Source organism: Condylura cristata, unplaced genomic scaffold (assembly GCF_000260355.1).
Source record: "Condylura cristata isolate star-nosed mole 26May11 unplaced genomic scaffold, ConCri1.0 scaffold00044, whole genome shotgun sequence".
Taxonomy (NCBI): Eukaryota; Metazoa; Chordata; class Mammalia; order Eulipotyphla; family Talpidae; genus Condylura; species Condylura cristata.
Window position 1 is genome coordinate 725,874 of NW_004567145.1, and position 19,675 is coordinate 745,548.

Here is a 19,675-nt window from a genome sequence, read left to right on the forward strand (position 1 = left end):
TAATATAATATAATATAATATAATATAATATAATATAATATAATATAATATAAATTAGGTTTGGCCCTCCCTGGTGGCGCAGAGGGTTAAAGCACAGCACTAAGAAGCTTAAGCCACTTCCGCATGAGTTCGAGCCCTGCCTGGAGTAAAATCACAGTAGCACTTAGTAACTGAATATACTATAAGAAATGCATTTCATGCAGATGGCCAACGAGAATATGGAAAAAATGTTCAACATCACTTGTAATAAGGAAGTTGCAAATTAAAATCACAATGAGATACCACCTCACTCCAGTGAGAATGGCATATCTTAAAACAACTAGCAACAACAAATGTTGGCGAGGATGTGGAGAAAAAGAAATTCTCCTGCACTGCTGGTGGGAATGCAAATGAGTATAACCCTATGGAAAAATGTTTGGAGGTTCCTCAAACTGCTAAAAATGGAATATAATTTAGTAATCTCACTCCTAGGTATCTTCCCAAAGACACAAAAACACTGATTCAAAAAGACAACTGAGTTCCCATGTTTACTGCTGCTTTATTTACATTGAGAAAGATATGGAAACAACCCAAATGCCCAAAAGTAAATGACTGGATTAAAAAGATGTGGCATATATACACAATGGGATATTACTCAGCAACCAAAAAATAAATAAATGCATGCCTTTTGCAGCAACATGGATGAAACTGGAAACGATCATGCTTAGTGAAGTAAGCCAGAAAGAAAAGGAAAAATACCAGATGGTTTCACTCATGGCAAGAGTATAAAGGACCAGGGGAGAAAATAACAATAATAATGAACAGCTACATACCAGAGACATTTTATAGCATGGAGTGGGGAATGGGATCAAAAATGGTGAGGGGAGTGAAATGCACTGGACTATGGTGATGGCATACTGGTGATGCCATGTTTGGTGATTTGGTAATCGGAAGCTCACAGGGATTACAACTGAGATGGGAAAAGGCACAAAATGATGTAAAAGATAAAATAAACATCTGGTGAATTTTAAAAATATAACAAATTAAGGCAAGCTTAATGATATTATTAATAAATTATCTTGTACTGAAATTTTTAAAAAGCAAATGCATTTCAACAATCAAGTGTACTTAGAAAAATGTGCTTTAAGGAACTTTAAAGAACATGTCTTGAGGCATTCATGCCACTATTTTCATTAAAAAAAAATTAGGCTTGGCCCTCCCTGGTGGCGCAGCGGGTTAAAGCACAGCCCTAAGAAGCTTAAGCCACTTCCGCATGAGTTCGATCCCTGCCTGCCCCTGAGGAGCTCCACATGGCGAGGCAGATCTCTCCTGACCAGCCAGCTGCTCCCCTCAGCAGTGTACTTTGTACATCTGCCTGTTCTGCTCCCCACTCTGTCTTTGGTGAATCCTCTCATCCTCCACATCTCTGGCCCTTACCCCAGTTCTACATGAATAAATAAATCTTAAAAAAAAAAAAATTAGGTTTAAAATTAAAAAAAAAGTTAAATATCTAGTCCTATGTTCTAAAAATTAAATTTACAAATAATTAAAGATCATTCTATGTTGCAAACCTGCCGGGTGCCCTGACTGCTAAGTTCGCTAGCCACCCGAACATAGGAGACTGGGAGATCCAAAAGAAATTGAAGCAGGAGCCTGGGGTCTGAAGTCCGAAGTCTGTTTATTAGGACTGCCCATGGATGTATATAGGGTCCTGTGCAGGAAAAAAACAGGAAATATGCCCAGGAAATGTGCCTGACGCAGTGGGTGGGGTGCATGTTTGTAGCAGACCTAGGTGCTTCTTGTAGCTTCTGCTTGATACAAAGTAGTGGGCTGCAGCTGTTTGTTTGCAGGACAGTGTGCACTGTGCTCTGTTAACTTGTTTGTTGGCCTTACTGGGGAGTGTGCTCACCCATGCACAACATTAGCCAGAGCAGACAGATGCACTTGAGGTCCTGCAGAGTTAGCTAGAGGTCCTGCAGAGTTAGCCACAATTCTAATATATAATAACTTTTGCATGTAATATATTGTGATTTGACTTCTAAAATTAAGAGGTTTATACTCTTTAGAGACTGGTAAGTTTTATCTGTTGAATTTTGTTATTTTTTTCACATGCTCTGCAAGTCAGTCCTGTTCAATTCTGGCATGCTTAATTCTACCTCTAATCTAATCATAAGTATGAACTGAATCCTGATGTACAACAACAGTTGTATACCTCAGCTTGCTGATTTCTTAACATACATAGCAAATTAAACCTTCTCCATCAAAATGTCTTGAATAATTATAAAAATGTTTTCTGAAATACTGAATTCAACATAATGGACAGACTATATTACACTACTCAGTTGCTTACTAGGTTTTCACAATTTAACAGTGTCTTATGCTTTTGATAAATTCTGGTAAACTTGTTGCTATTTATGTGTTAAAACAGATACATTTTGATTAAGAAAGTACTTAAGAATTAACTAGATGAAAAGCTGATATCTAATTAATTGTGCATAAATGCTAGGATACAATTTAAAATGTTCAGGAGACATTTCAATCATGTGATTTCCTAATATTCCCCAGTCAAAACCAAAACCCTGACAGTAAGAAAAGTGATCATGTAAATTATAATACTGTTTTCTATTTTCCTTCTAACAGGAAGAGTTTCCTGTTGGATTAAAATGAAAAGAAAACTACTTGAATCACTAAATGTTGACTGGATTGCTTCCTGAATTTCTCTAGCTTTTATCTCATTGTTTGCATAGAGAAATGTGGCTCATTTTGGAAGAATGATTTTAGAAGCTTCTATTTTACTGAACTTGTTACAGGGTAGCCCAGAGTGGACTGGGTCGCCTGTCTGTGGGGCCTCACCTGCTCGCTCACAATTCGGTTATACTGCAGATACACACAAAAGGGTCAATAACGGGTTTACTTACAAAAGGGGTAAGGAATAGGAAACAACCCAGGGATAGAGAGCAGGATACAAAGTAAATGGAATACCTTACAGCTAGGCTGACTGAACACACCAAGTCACGCGATCAGGAGAGCTGCTGAGAGAGAGCTGCTGAGAAGAGAGAGAAAGAGAGAGAGCGCTACTGAGAGAGAGAGATGCAATTGCAGCCTATTTATCCCCCAAATATCCCAGAATTCCTTCCTGCTAGCTCCTCCCTTGGGTCCTCACAGTTCTCTCCCTGGTACTACTGGGAGTTGTAGTTTCCAATCACTGGAGTAGGGTGTAGGGTCCACAAAGCTGGAGTAGGGGGTGGAGTCCATAAGACTGCAGAGTTCCTTTAGGACATCCTTCCCCTTAACAAACTGAACCTTATGACAAAACTATAATAACACAGTTAACATTGCAACAACAACAACAAAAAGAGATACACAGAACAATGGAATATAATTTAAATAAACCTTCATACCTATGTATATATGATCTATGACAAAGAATTCATGAATATAATCTCTTTAACAAATGATGTTGAGAAAACTGGATAGTTACATGCAAAGGAATGAAACCAGGTCACTATCTCACACCTTACATAAAAATCAACTGAAACTGGATTAAAAATATGTACTTTGTAAATCTGCCTATTGTTCTGCCTACTCTGTCTCTGTAGAATCCTCTCACCACCCATGAACCTCTGGCCTGTACCCCAGTTCCATACAGATAAATAAACCTTTAAAAAAATGTATATAACACTCCAAGCTACAAAATACATTGAAGGAAAAAAAAAAGGCAAAACATTGGCTTCAGAAACATCTTTGGTGATTTATCTTCAGTGGTAAGAGCAGCAAAAGCAAATATAAAGAATGAGATTACATGGTACTTAAACCTTCTGTACTGTGAAAGAAACTATTAGTAAAACAAAGAGAGCCTACTAAATGGAAGAAAATATTTGTCCTAACACATATGTCGAAGTGATAATAATCAAAATATATAAAGAACATATGTAACTCAACAAAAACAACCATATCAAAAAGTGGTCCTGAAAATCTAAATAGAAACTTCTCCAAATAAAACATACAAATGGGGGGCCCTCCCTGTTAGTGAAGCGAGCCATCTGCTTCAGTACCAGTTCGATCCCCGCCCTGGACATGATCCACATGGTGCAGACCTCTCCACTCTCACACACCAGTCCCCTCAGCAGTCCCCTTGTTGATCTGCCTGTTCTACTCCCCACTCTGTCTTTGGTGAGCCCTCTCACTGCCCCTGCATCTCTGGCCTGTACCCCAGTTCTGTGTGAATAAATAAACAAATCTTAAAAAAAAATAAAACATGCAGACAGGCAATAGGTATATGAAAAAAAAAAGTCATTATCACATATTGAAAGGGAAATGCAAATCAAAACCACAATGATATTCTATCTATCTCATGTCCCTGAGAATGTCACACGACAGAAATTTCAGAAAAAAATATAGGCAAAGATGTGGATTAAAACAAAATCTTCTATTGGATTGTGGGAATGAATATTAGTCTATCCCTACAGAAAACAGTATGGAGGTTCCTCAAAATCTTAAATATAATTTAACAACATGCGGGCCCTCACTGGTGGCGCAGCGGGTTTAAGCACAGCACTGAGAATCTAAAGCCGCTTCCGCATGAGTTCGATTCCCGCCTGCCCCGGAGGTGACCACATGGTGTGGCAGACCTCGCCTGACCCACCCGCTGCTCCCCTCAGCAGGGTACTTCATCTATCTGCCTGTTCTGTTCCCCACTCTGTCTCTGGTGAAGCCTCTCACTGCTCCTGAGCTTCTGGCCTGTACCCCAGTTCTGTATGCACAAATAAATAAATCTTTAAAAAATAAATAAATAAAAATAATTTAACCACATGCTACAGCTACTGTGTTTCTACCTAAATAATATTAAAACACTAATTTAAAGGGATAAATGAACTCCTAGGCTTACTGCAAACCTATTTACAATAACCATGTGATGGAAACAGTCTAAGTAACCAAACACAGAGGAGTTGAACAGCAAAATGTAGATGCAGACACACAAATACACACAATTATACTCAGCTATTTAAAAAAAAAAGGATTAGGCCCTCCCTGGTGGCGCAGCAGGCTAAAGCACTGCACTACAAAGCTGAAACCACTTCCGCATGAGTTCGATTCCCACCTGCCCTGGAGGTGACCACATGGCGTGGCAGACCTCTCCTGACCACCCAGTGTTCCCCTCAGCAGTGTACTTCATCGCTCTGCCTGTTCTGCTCCCCACTCTCTCTGGTGAAGCCTCTCACCACTCCTGCACCTCTGGCCTGTACCCCAGTTCTGTATGCACAAATAAAATCTTAAAAAAAAAAAAAAGATTAACTCTTGACATTTGAGACAAGACATGAAACTGGAAATGCTACTGATAACGAAGTAAGTGGAAAGGAAAAAGACAAACACCATATGGTATCACTTATATGGGGAAAACAGAAAAACATGACTAAAGGTTAGTCAAAACCAAGCTAAAACTAAACTCTTAATATACTGCAAAACTGAGTCAAACAAAAGGGGAGGATGGCAGGGTGGAAGTAGGGAAGGGAGAGAGCCCATAAGAGCATGAGCGAGGATTGCTTAGACAATGGCATAGGTATGGTATGAAGGCATATTTCTGGAAGGTATAACCTAGTACTCACAAAGATGCAATGATTTAACCAAGGTTACCACAATAAATACAATTTTAAAAAAAGTAACATAAGTTACAAGGCAAGGTGGATAAAATTCCAACCTTTTCAATACTGTCCTGGAAGAACTAGCTAATTCAGAACATAATAAAAGGAACACTGATTTGGAATGAATGCATCAAACTTTGATTGCAGAATACAGTATCACCTAAGTTAATTTATAGGAAAAAAAAAAAGGACCTGGAAGTAAATGTGATTATCACAACTAGTAGGTGGTAAACTTTAAAGTATATACCCCAAAATTAAATACTTAAGTAAAAATACAGAGAAACATGTATAATATTTATAATACATGTAATACTGCATATGATAAAAACTCAAAACAATAGTAAAATGAATCAAAGAGGTAAAAAAAATGAGGTATACCAATTTCATAGACAAAATATCACTATTATTACTTCAGCTTTTCAAAATTTGTTTGACAGATTCAATGAATATGATAAATAAATTCTAAAGTTTATATGGAGAATCAAAATGCCCTGAACTGGCAACACAATACTGAAGTAGAGCAGCTAAGGTAAGAGGACTGAGACTACCAGGTGTAAATACTTATTATAAAGCTAGAATAGAAACACGGGCAAAGGTACAGAACAGACCCATGAAACAGAACTACATAAGTAGGAGCAAAGTCAGTGTAACAGAGCAAAGACAAATTGGTTGAAACAACTAGAAATCCACATGCATAAATCCTGAATCTAGAACAGATCTTACACTATTCAAATATATTGTATTTGCTTATAAAATCTAGTAATCAACATAACAACATCTGGTAAACTGGTAACTTAATATGTTGAATGCAATGTTCATGGTACCCACAAATGGAATAGTTATAGAATATACATAAGTGTATGAGGAGGGAGTTAAATCATAGTTCTAAAAAGAAATGGTAACACACAAAATGGTGCACAATTAGGGACGGAAAGATAAAATGCCATTAGACATACAGAAAAATGGACAAAATGGCAATAATAATAATTATTATGGAAAATAATCTCTATTTGTGATTTAAATGTAAAGGGGTAACCTCCTCTCCAAAAAAAATAAAGAGAGAAAGATTGATAAATATATAAATGATAGTATTGAATTATTTATTTATGTTTTATCCAGAGATTCACTTTAGATCTAAGGACACAACCATATTGAAAGTAAAAGACTATTATATAAACCAGTAATAAAAAAGTTAGAAGTTGCAAAAAGAAGTACAGAATGTTAATAGATAATTATTAAAGTTTTATTTCCTAACAAGACATACATAACATTTTTATATGTACCAAACCTCATTGCTCCTAAATACAAGAGGCAAATATAAATGAAATGAAGAACACTAATAGTAACTTACTTCAACCCTACAATTTTGATAATGCATGGAAAAATTAGACTGGATATCAATAAGGAAATATTGGACCAACTAAAACTAAGAGACATATAAAGACTATTACACCAGAAAGGAGAATACACATCTTTGAAAATGTATTAGAACATTCTGTAGGATATATTTCATGTTTTGCTACAAAAACTCTATAAATTTAAAAAGATTGAAATCAAGGATTGCAAAGTATCCTTGCAACTGCAATAAAATGAAACAAGAACTTAAGGGAATGTGTTCAACTACTAACAACAGAAAATTAACAAACATTAAGGTATTAAGAGCATAAAACCCAAAATAAGAGTAGATTAAAGAAGAAATCACAGGACAATTAGAAAACACACTGAAGCAAACAAAAATTAAAATATACCAAAACTTTGGGATGGAGAAAAAAGTGTCAAAGGGAAACTTGTAACTATCAATAAAGAATGAGCAGGCCCTCCCTAGTTGTGCAATGGGTTAGGATGCAGCACTGAAAGCTGGTGCAGTCACTTCAGTGCCAGTTCATCCAAGCCCTGGAGGTGATTCACATGGCGTGGCAGACCTCTCGTGACCTGCCCACGGCTCCCCTCAGCAGTGTACTTTTTAGTTCTATCTGTTCTGCCCCCCACTTTGTCTCTGGTGAATCCTCTCACCACCCCTGCATCTCTTGCTTGTACCCCAGTTCTGTATGCATAAATAAATAAATAGATAGATACAGAGAGATAGATCCATCCATCCATTCATATATACATACCTAGATAAACAGGGAAGGGAGAGAGGAAAGGATATAGGGAGAGAAGGAGGGAGGGAGGGAGGGAGGGAAGGAGGAAAGGATGGAGGGAGGGAGGCAGGGAGAGAAGGAGGAAGAGAGGATGGAGGGAAGGAAGGAGGAAGAGAGGAAGGAGAGAGGAAAGGATGGAGGGAGGGAGAAATAGAGGAAGGGAGGGAGGGAGGCAGGGAGAGAGGGAGGAAGGAATTTTTTTTAAAAAATCAAAAACGGAAAATGGTGGCAGAGTAAAGACACCGAGATCACTTTGTCCAGGCTCGTGCAAAAATTTAGGACTGAAAACGGAATATACACTTATATACTATGAGTTTCAACCCAAATGAGAACACTCTGGACTCACTAGAAGGAAGATATCTGAGGGAGAATAGGCGATTGGGGAGTTCTGATAAGAGAACTCCCCTCCCCCACCATGGGAGGGCTCAGGAGCCTGGAAATTTGGCAGGCTGCAGAAGCTGCTTACCCCTCGCTAAAGACCTGGAGGTAAAGGGAGACATCTCAGTTCAGTGAGTGAAGCCCAGGCTGAGGAAAGACTTCAGATCAGATCTTGAGCAAGTGGGCACTGGACAAAGCTGCTGATGGACCAGCTCGACCATCTCGGGAGCAGGCAAGAAGGCATCAGAGTAAAGACACTGAGACAAATACATCCAGGCTCTCACGGAAAAATATAAAAATGGACTACAGACTTACATGCTATGAGTTTCAACTCAATGAAAACACCCGAGACTCACTAGAAGGAAGATAACTGATGGAGAATCAGGGATTGGAGAGTTCCAATAAGAGAGCTACTATCCAGAAGCACCAGAGACAGGATAAGTGGAACACTGCAACTCCAATCAATCAACCTGGGGATGCCCTGGCTTTAGCTCTGCAGATGGAGGCTTCCTGTTCATTGGGCTTAGTGAATAGAAGTGAGCCTGGGGAAAAGACTGTGCAACTGGGCACATAAAGACCAGGGAGTGGAGAAGAAAATCTCGTGATCTGGTGACAGGGACAGCTGCATGGCTTGCAACCCTTTCACCTTTTACCCCCACCACATAGACCTGGAGGTGTGCTACTGGCATAAAGTAAGGCAGGGGCCAGCAAGTTCACAAAGCCCCTGAGATAAAAGGGGGAAAGAAAAAAATGGTTAGACTGAAACAAAACAGGCCCGTTAACACTCCCCCAAGTGGTAGGGAAAGACTGCTCTGAGTGGGCACAAAGTGCCCTGGAGGCCTAGAGGGAGGACTGACAGCCTGCACAACTGAGGGGTATGCAGAATTAGGACTCAAGGGTTACTGAACAGCAGTGGCTGGAAGACATGTGAGCCAGTAAGACACTGCCTTGCAAAGCTCACAGTGCTCAAAAAATAAACAACCACAGAACCAGCTGCAATACTTCTAATGCACCCCACCCTCCGAGGCTACATCCAAGCATAGAGGGAACCTGGGACATCAGAAGGCTATAAAGATCAACAGGCACCTTCCAGAGACAAGGATTCAACAAGTTACCAGAAGAACATAAACACCACAAGAGACCACTGAGCATCACTGGCAGAGACAAGACAAAATTCCACACAGGAGGGGTTGGAAAAACAAGAGATATTGAAACAAAACAAGGCTAAGAATACCCTCCACAATGGAAATGTCTGGAAGTCCCTCTGCCATCCCAGAAAGAACATCCAAAAAGAATGCCAGTCAATAATAGCAACACCATGTCTCAATGAATAGAAAGTATTAGAAAATACATGACAGGCAAAAGAAGACAAACAAATATTCAAGCAAGTCCACAGGTAGAAAATTCACCACAAAAAGATCAGTCAGCAAAAAACACCAAAGAAATAGAAGAACTGCTCAGCCTACCAGATATTCAGAATCATCATGATAAACAAACAAAAAGAAGATAAGGAAAAAAATAAAATGAGGAAAGCCATCAAAGAGTTGAACTCAAACCAGGAAATGAATGAAAGAAATGAAAAAGAAAAACTCATATAAGACAAGCATTCCATGAAATGAAGAAAGAAAATGAGACATTAAAAAAGGAAATAGGATAATTCCATGCGATGAAAAGGCCACTAGAGGAGATAAAGAATGCTGGGAAAGTAATGCAAACAGAAAAGATGAAATGGAAGAATGATGAGCACCCTCGAAGAAACAAAGAGAATTAAAAAAAAGAAAGAGAAATAAAAAGGAAAAGGAATGAAGAAGTACTTCCATAGCTATATGACACCAATAGTAAAGGAAATATCAGAGTTATAGGTATTCCAGATGGTGAAGAGAAAGCCCAAGGAACAGAGAAAATATTCACAGAGATAACAGAAAAGAACTTCCCTAATAAGAAGGAGATGAAACTAGACATCCACAAAGCAAGAAGAACACCAAACTACCATGATGACAGGAGAAATACAGCAAGACACATTATAATAAAAATTCAGTAATACATGTCAAGGAAAACATAATGAGAATAACAAGAGGAAAGAAATAACTTATAAGAACACCACTCTGGATGACATCAAGCTTCTCTGAAGAAAGAGAAGACTATGGGCAAGAAGTAGTCCAAAACATTAAATGCCAGCCAAGAATACTCTATGATGTGAAGTTCTCCTTCCTCTATAAAGAAAGAATAAGGACATTTTCAGACAAACAGTAACTCTGCAATTTTTTGAGAGGCCTTCCGATACACAAACAACCAATCAGAAGAAAGAGAAATTTAAAAAAAAAATCCCCTTTTCAATTAAAATAGAAAGAATCAAATACCTGGAAGTCAACCTAACAAAAGAGGTAAAAGACAATACAAAGAAAATTACAAAATACTGTTAAAAGAAATACAAGAAGACACCATAAAATGGAAAAACATCTCTGCTCGTGGATCAGAAGAATTAACAACACCAAATGATCATCCTACCAAAACTGATATACAGATTTAACACATACCGATAAAAGTCTCAATGACATTCTTCAAAGAAATAGAAAAAATATTGATGAGATTCATATGGAACAAAAAAAGACCTCGACTATCCAAAACTCTCATGACTAGGAAGAAAGAGAATGGAGGCATTACAATCCCAAACTTCAAGCTATACTACAAAGCCATAATAATCTAAACTGCATTGTACTGGAACAAGAACAGACATACAGACCAGTGGATTCGAACAGAAAACCCAGATATAAACCCACAGGTTTATGGGCAGCTAATATTTGACAAAGGAGCAAAGAAGATATAATGGAACAAATAAAGTTTGTTCAGCAAGTAGTGCTGGGAAAAATGGGAAGCTACATGCAAAAAATGAAACTAGATCACTATCTCACACCATACACAAAAATCAACTCGAAGTGGATTAAAGACCTAGACATAAGAACGGAAACCATAAAATACCCGGAAGCAAAGATGGGCCAAACACTACATGACATACACTTCAGCGACATCTTTAAAGATAGAACACCCAATGCCACAAAAGTGAAGGCAAGGATAAATAGATGAGAATACATCAAGTTCAAGAGCTTCAGTACAACAAGAGACATTATAAAAACAAACAGACATCCCACTGATTGGGAAAAAATGTTCTCACACAAAAACTTGTGATAAAGAATTGATTACAAAAATTTATGGAGAACTGATGAAACTCAACAAAAATAAATACCCCACCAAAAAGTGGGCATGGGGCCCTCCCTGGTGGTGCAGCGGGTTAAAACACTGCACTAAGAAGCTAAAACCACTTCAGCATGAGTTTGATCCCTGCCTGTCCCAGAGGTGATCCACATGGCGTGGCAGACCTCTCCTGACGCACCCGCTGTTCCCCTCAGCAGAGTACTTCGTCGATCTGCCTGTTCTGCTCCCCACTCTGTCTCTGGTGAATCCTTTCACTGTCCCTGCACAGTGGGCAGGAGAGCTAAAAAGACACTTCTCCAAAGAGGAAATGCAGATGGCCAACAAGCATGTGAAAAAATGTTCAACATCACTTGTAATAAGGGAGAAAGGGAGATGCCTAAAACCACAATGAGATACTACCTCACTCCATTGAGAATGGCACATCTTCAAACAACTAGCAACAACAAATGTCGGCGAGGATGTGGAGAAAAAGGAACTCTCTTGCACTGCTGGTGGGATTGCAAAGTAGTACAACCACTATGGAAAACTGTCTGGAGGTTCCTCAAACTGCTAAACATGGAGCTTCCCTACGACCCAGCAATCCCACTCCAAGGTATCTACCCAAAAGACACAAAAACACTGACTCAAAAAGATACCTGCACCTCCATGTATATTGCTGTTTTATTCACAATGAGAAAGACATGGAAACAGCCCAAATGCCCAAAAATGGATGACTGGATTAAAAAGATGTGGGATGCATATATAGAGAGTGGAATATTACTCAGCAACAAAAAGGAAAACAAAAAAGAAACACGTGTCTTTTGCAGCAACATGGATGGAGATGGAAAAGATCATGCTTCGTGAAATGAGCTGGAAAGAAAAGGAAAAATACTGGATGGTTTCTCTCATAGCAGGAATATAACAGAACAGATAAGAAAATAATGATAATGATGAGCAGCTATATATGAGAGAAATTTTGTGGGGGTGGAGTGGGGAATGGGATCAAAAACAGTGGGGGGAGGGAAATGCACTGGACTATGGTGATGGCAAATGAGTGATTTGGTGATGGAAAACCTAAGGGGAATGCAACTGAGATGTAAAAATGCACAAAAAAAAAATGTAAAAATAAACGATTATAATTTTTTTTTAATTGGAAGAAAAAAATTCAAAATCGATGGGCGGAGGGAAGTGCACTGGACTATGGTGATGGCACACGGGAGATATGGTAATAGGAAGCCCATGGTGATTACAACTGAGATGGAAAAAGGCATTAAATGATGTAAAAATAACCTATTGTATATTATTAAAAAAAATGAGCAACCTAATTTTACAACTTATGAAAATAGAATAAAATACCAAATTAGCATTAAGGAATGAAAAATATGAGTAAGGAAAGGATAAATTAAATACAGAATACCAAATATACATATATATATATATATATATATATATATATATAATCAATGAAACCAAGAGTGAGTCATTGAAAAGAGAAATAGAAGTGAGAAACATTTAGCTATAGTAACTCAGAAAAAGAAGAGAGACAGTAATCAAAATCAGAAATTAAGGAATACAGGAGTGACCAATTTCATAGAACTAACTAACTAAATAAATAAATAAAATGAACATTTACAAACCAAAAACTTGTTAAAACCAATAAAAAACAAATTCTAGAAAAACATATCCTATCAAGACTAAATCACACATATACAGAAAATATCTTCACAGACCTATAATTAGTGAGGATATGAGGATATTGACTCAACAGTCAAAAAACTTACATAAATGTAAAATACTGGACCAAATGACATCATTGGTTAATTCTCAGACATTTAAAGAATTAACACCAATGGTCTTCAAATTTTTCAATAACAACAAAAATAAATAAATAAATATAGATAGATACAATGAATATAATCAAATACTGCAAAACTCATCAAGTCCAACATCACCCTGATACCAAAATCAACATTCTTGATAACAGTGATGTCAAAAATCCCAACAAAAGCAGAAAAATAAAAAATTCCATAGCACATTAAGTGAATTTTACTCTATGAATAGGATTTAATAGTAAAATGTAATAGTGGTTTAATAAATGAAAACTATTCCATGTAATTGAACACAAAGTGTGAAAATGATTATGTGAATTAATACAGAAATAGCAGATTACAGTATCAGTAAAACTTTGAAAAAACTAGGGATAGAAGGAAACTAACACAACATAATAAAAAGGAAGTACAGTTTTTTCCAGTGTTAAGAGAATTGTATACTCATCTAAGGATGAAATTGGATCCTTACTTTATGTCATACACAAAAACTGATAAAATAGCTAAGTAACATAAATGTAAGATGCACATATATAAAATTCTTAGAAGAAAACAAATGGAACTGGATTTGGCAATATATTATTGGATGTGGCATCAAAAACACTAGCAGTAAATGTATAGATAGATAACCTGGACCACATCAACATTGAAAATTAAAGGAAATAGCCAACAACCAAAGTGAAAGTCAACTTAAAGAATGGGACAAAATATTGTTAGATCATAATGCTGAAAAGGGATTAATATCTACAACAGATAAATACCTACAACTAAGCAATAAACAAATATCCTCCTTTAAAAATGAACACAGGGTTTGAACAGATATTATACAAAAGAGATATACAACACTGAAAAGATAACTTAACATTCATTTTTATAGAAGTATTACTCACAATAGACAAAAGATGGATGAGTCTTATATACCCATTCATATATACATGGATAAATTCTGGTTCATACATAAAACAGAGTATTAACATTAAAAAGGAATAAAATTATGACACAAAGTATGATATGGGTGAACCTTGAGAACAATATCCTAAGGGAATTGGACCAGTTATACAAAGACAAATACGCTTACCTGCATTTATGTAAAGTATGTAGAGTTGTCAAAATCAAAGTAAAACAGAATTGATGGTTGACAAGGCTATGGGAACTAGAAATGGGGAGCTGTTGTCTAATAGGGATAAGAGTTTTATGAGAAGGTGTAGAGAAGGTGTAAATTTAAAAATGGTCCAGATCCAAATGTTACAGGTATATTACCAGGATTAATTTTTGCTAAAGATGTATTTATCAATGCATACAAGAACTGGGGTACAGGACAGAGGTTTGCTGGGGGTTGGTGAGAGGATTCACCAGAGACAGAGTATGGAACAGAACAGGTTGATGGACTGAAATACACTGATGAGGGGAGCAGCAGGAAAGGAGAGGTCTGCTTCACCATGTGGGTCAGCACCCTGGCCATAGATCGAACTTTTGTAGAGAATGTGAATAGTTTCATAGTGCTGAGACTTAATACCTTGTACCACTAGAGAGGTCCAGAATTAAAATGTAATAATAATAATAATTTAAATTTTTGTGTGAATTTTAATAAAGGACTTAGGTCTTGATATATGGCTTAATAGGTCTTAAGATCAGGCCCTCCCTGGTGGTGCAGGAGGTTAAAGCACAGCACTAAGAAGCTAAAGCCACCTCCGCATGAGTTCGATCCCCGCTCACCCTGGAGGTGATCCACATGACGAGGCAGATCTCTCCAGACCCACCTGCTACTCCCCTCAGCAGTGTACATAGTTGATCTGCCTGTTCTGCTCCCAGCTCTGTCTCTGGTGAATCCTCTCACCACTCCTGCACCCTTGGCCTGTACCCCAGTTCTGTGTGGATAAATAAATAAATCTTTAAAAAAAAAATAAAGTTCTTAAGATCAACCTGGGCATTGTTTTTATCTTTCTTTTTCTGAAAATCTTAATGTTTCCTGAAGACAATTAAGGATCCTAAGGTTATCTACGTTTCAAGGCACTTATATTCACACATACAGAAATCTCCTGAAGATAATGATAATAATAATAATAATAATAATAATAAAGTTGCCTTCATTAATGAAGAATTTATGTTGAAATTTAGGCAAAAGTTCCAGAACCTGTATTTGTCAATTTTCCAAAAAGCAATTTATTCACACACACACACGCAACTCCATAGTTTCCAAGATTTTACATGAAGCCACCACTGGAATTAGTATGAAAGAATAAGTTTTTGTTGGGTTAAGTCACTGAGAATGGCTTTATCACCTCATATAGCCAAGTCAATTCTTTCTAATATGTTTAATTTATATTTTCTAATATTCTCAGTGGATTCTAAAGAATATAAAAAGTACTGCTAGTCCTCATATACCCTGCAGTTACCAGGGAAAATACTTTTCATTTTCTTTTCTATTCTGAATTTGGATATTACTGAATGGCAGAATCACTTAAATCTATGCATTTAGAAACTATTTCTTGAAAATTTAGAATAAAGGTAAATATAAAAGGAAGCCTGATCACAGTATTACTAACCAAGCAGTACAATCTATCACATATAGTTCCTAATTTAAAAAATAATGATGGTGCCCTCCTTGGTGGCACAAGGGAAACAGAGCAGCACTATGGAAGCCATCCACAGCCAGTGAAGCATGAGTTCAATCCCCAGCTACAGAAGTGACCCACAGGGCATAGCAGGCCTTGCCCACTGCTCCCCTCAGCAGTGTAATTCAGTAAGTCTGCCTGTTCTGTTTCCCACTCTGTCGCCGGTGAGTCCTTTCACCATACCCCACACACCTCTGACCTATATTCCAGTCCTTATATGCAATAATAAAATATATATATTAAAAAAAAATAACAATGACTTCCATTTCTGAAATTATGGCAAAGACCTGTATATTTTCCTGTTATTCTCTAAGTACATATATAAAATGTACTAAAAATGCAATGTGAAACAAAGGCCTCTGAAAAGTAGTACAAATGATTGCTTGTTTGAGAACAAGAGTGTTATGGTCTTTGCAAACAACTAAAGGAAGCCAACCACATACAGGGCTTCCAAAACCTGATACTGAAACAGAAGTCAGACGTCATAAGTTCGTTATTCTGTTGGATGGTACAGTGACTCTTCTAACAACATCAATATATACACAAGGCAGGGGGTTTGGATGGTAGCCACATCAAAAGTAAGCTGGGGAAAGAGGTGAAGTAGTGAGTAGGAAAGCGAAGTAGCATTATCCTTTCCCTGTTATCTTGAGACTTTACTCTTCCATCAAGAAATACTAAGTTTGGGCAGGCAAAACAAACCAAAGAGAACCAGCACTGTAAGGATTCCTTTATATCCCATAGGTCTGAGACTTGCCTTACTCACTAAGAGACAACAGGCTGCCAGGGAAGAGTGGCAAATTTGGTCCAGTAAGGAAATGTCTGCCACTGTGGGTTAGAAACTCTTCTCTATTGCATAGACACAGAGAATTTTGCATACAGTATCAGTAAAAGGGACTGAGCATAAATGCAGCTATGGGAACTATCTTTGTTCCCTCAGACTGAGACTAGTTGCCTGCCTCCAAAGGCTTAGTGAAACAAGACAGTGAAACACAATCACAACAAGCAGTCCAAACCAGGAAACATTTTATTTATTTTTTTTTAGCTCTACAATAGCCTAAAATGGTCCTCAGTGACTAACAGCATGGTGGATCATTAGGTTACATTGCACAGGTTGGCAGGAGATTCCCCTCATGCCTCTCAGGTAGAGAATACTGGGAGGTCTAATCACAACAGAAAACTCATGCAGACAAAAATAGCACCACAAAGGCATATTAAGATACCATTGGACCCACAATCCACAATAGTTGGTCAAGGGATTAGGAGCTGAACACAAAAAGGATGACTAACTGCAAAATAATATGACCAATTTCCTAATATAATTGATATTATCTTCATAATATAATCTAAAATACACTGTTATATAAAGAATTATGATAATCAAACCTTGATTAAAAAAATATCAACACAAATGTGAAAATTCATGATATACATTTAAAAGAGTTGTCACAGGGCCCTCCCTGGTGGCGCAGCGGGTTAAAGCACTGCACTAAGAAGCTAGGGCCACTTCCGCATGAGTTCGATCCCCACCTGCCCCGGAGGCGACCACATGGCGCGGCAGACCTCTCCTGACCCGCCCGCTGCTCCCCTCAGCAGTGTACTTCCTCCATCTGCCTGTTCTGCTTCCCACTCTGTCTCTGTGAATCCTCTCACCCTCCACATCTCTGGCCTGTACCCCAGTTCTGTACAAATAAATAAATAAATCTTAAAAAAAAAAAAAGAGTTGTCACAAAAAATTTTTAACTAAAAGTTATCCTGAAAAAAATGATAAAAGCAACAAAACAGTTCATCATGAAAATTGAAGCTTCTTTTTAATTTTTATTGAAGTGACCTTAGTGTGTAAAATGTATAAGCTTCAAGGTTACAGCTTTATATTTCAACAAATATAGAGCACTTTATAATTACTATCAAAAGTTTAGTTTCATCCTCTATGATACTACTGAGCCCCTTCTTTTATCAACCCATCTCATTCCCTTCCTGCATTCATCATTCTGTTCACAGAAACTGAGTTTTGCTTTGCTTTGTTCTGTTTCTCTTCTTCCACATATGAATGAAATCATACAATGAATTTTTCTTTACATGATTTATTTTACTTTAGCCTAAAATCTTCTGAGAAAAGACATGTTGCTGAAAATGGAGAAATTTCAACTTTTTAATAGATGTGTGGTATACCATTGTGCACATCTAAATTACATCTTCTTTTCTATTTCATCTATTCATGGGTACTTCAAATACCTAATTCCTGGCTAAAAAAATAATGCTACAAAAACATAGGGGGTAAATATATCTCTTCGAATTAGTGTTTACATATTTTTCAGATAAAGTCCCAAGAGTAGAATAGATGGATCATAAGGCATTTCTAGTTTTACTTTTTTAAAGAATCCAAATTATTTTCCACAGTAGCTGCAATAGTTTATATTTCCAACAAAGGTAGAAATTAAATAATTGAAACTACAATAGTAAACAAAACACACACTGGAGTCAACAGTAGAATGATGAAGACAGAGAAAAGACTCAATGAACTTATTAAAGAATGTTAAAATTGTGAAAAAAAAAGAGCAAAGAGAAAAATAAAACAATAAAAAAAGTAAACAGAGTCTTAAGGACAATATGTAATACTGCTATCATTAGAGAAGGAAGGAAAAAATAAAGATGTATCACTTCACAAGTGGCATGATATGAACATAAAAAATACCTACCAGATAAAAATCTCCAGGGTAAATACTAAATTCAGCAAGTATATAAGGAATTAGATCAAAACATAAAATGAATTATATGTCTATACCACTAGCAATGAACGTGTGAAAACCAAAATGAAATATTATTTAAAGTCACTATGTAGAAAATTAAATACTTAGGTAAAAACTTCTAGAAAAATGCACAAGATATATATATGAAAAATTACATAAAAATGTAAGTCAAAAGCTTATACATTGTTACTGATAAATAAAATCAAAGACCTAAAGAAAATGTAGAGACAGATCGTTCTTTTTTTTTAAATAATAGTTTATTTTCACATCATTTGTGCATTTTTTTCATCTCAGTTGTTATCCTCGTGGGCTTCCCATCACCAAATCACTTATGTGCCATCACCACAGTCCAGTGTATTTCCCTCTCCCCACTGATTTTAATCCCATTCCCCACTCTACCCCCATAAAATGAGACAGATCATTCTTACTGGAAGAATGAGCATAGTAGGAATTCAAGTTTTCCACAAATTTGTATACAAGTGTTACATACTTGCTACCAAAAATCAAGAAAGGTATTTTCAGATTCAATCAAGCTTATTATATACCCTAAAATAGCTAAATCAATCTTGATAAGATGAATAAATATGAATATATATAATGTTGTAATACTTAAGATACTGTAGTATTGAGAGAGATAGAAACACAAAAAATAAAGAAATAAGGAACCCAGAAATATGCCCATACAAATATGCTCAGCTGTGGTTTATCAACACTTACAAAGTTATTCAGTGGATGAAAGAAAACCAATGAATGGTGATAGAGCAATTGCATATTCCAGAGGTAAAATGCTAACAACAAATATTACCATGCTCCAATGCCTCCCAGATGGTGTATCAATTAAGTCTTACCACTGTAACATGAAAGCCTGAGTTCAATCCTGCACCAAGGCACTAACCTATATGGTGCAGCAGACCACTCCTGTTTTGCATGCTACTTCCTTTAGCAGTGTATTAAATCTGCCTGCTCTGCTCCTCACTATATCTCTGGTGAGTCCTCTAACCCCCTACATCTCTGGCCTATACCCCAGTTCACCTAGGCAAAATAAATTTTAAAAAATTACTATCGGCCCTCCCTGGTGGCGCAGCGGGTTAAAGCACAGCACTGAGAATCTAAAGCCTCTTCCGCATGAGTTCTATCCCCGCCTGCCCCGGAGGT

The 19,675-nt window shown here is 37.1% G+C and overlaps 1 protein-coding gene across 1 annotated transcript in view; it reads right to left on the reverse strand.

The window, feature by feature from the left end:
- ZPBP (zona pellucida binding protein) overlaps positions 1-19,675 on the reverse strand; it is a gene marked incomplete at its 5' end in the record, with an annotated part of 157,299 nt that overhangs the window by 58,753 nt on the left and 78,871 nt on the right. The gene's annotated exons all lie outside the window — the stretch shown is intronic.